The sequence below is a fragment of the Gavialis gangeticus genome, unplaced genomic scaffold (assembly GCF_001723915.1).
Source record: "Gavialis gangeticus isolate Ggan-Ray unplaced genomic scaffold, GavGan_comp1, whole genome shotgun sequence".
Classification (NCBI taxonomy): domain Eukaryota; kingdom Metazoa; phylum Chordata; order Crocodylia; family Gavialidae; genus Gavialis; species Gavialis gangeticus.
The window spans coordinates 14,229,937-14,230,193 of NW_017729003.1; the positions used below are offsets into that span (position 1 = coordinate 14,229,937).

General features: G+C 75.1%; 1 protein-coding gene across 1 annotated transcript in view; it reads right to left on the bottom strand.

Annotated features, from left to right (window-relative positions):
* DDX21 (DExD-box helicase 21) overlaps positions 1-257 on the bottom strand; it is a 68,220-nt gene that overhangs the window by 25,706 nt on the left and 42,257 nt on the right. The window lies entirely within an intron of this gene.

Genomic DNA, 257 nt, shown 5'->3' on the forward strand with positions numbered 1-257 from the left:
CGGGGCCCTGGTTTGTGCCGGCTCCCTACACAAGCCAGGCTGCCCGTTCCCATAAAGCCCTGGTTGTCCCGGCCCCACTTCCCTCCCCCGCAGAAGCTGGCGGTGCAATGGCGTCACAGCGGCGGCACCACGAGGCTCCGCGGCTCGCACGTGCCCGGCCCAGCCGCCGCCCCGGGGCGCAGGGGCTGGGACTGGGCGGCCACAGCCCCCGGGTCCCGAAGGGGGGTCCCGGGCTCGTGCGCTCTCCCTCCCGCAGT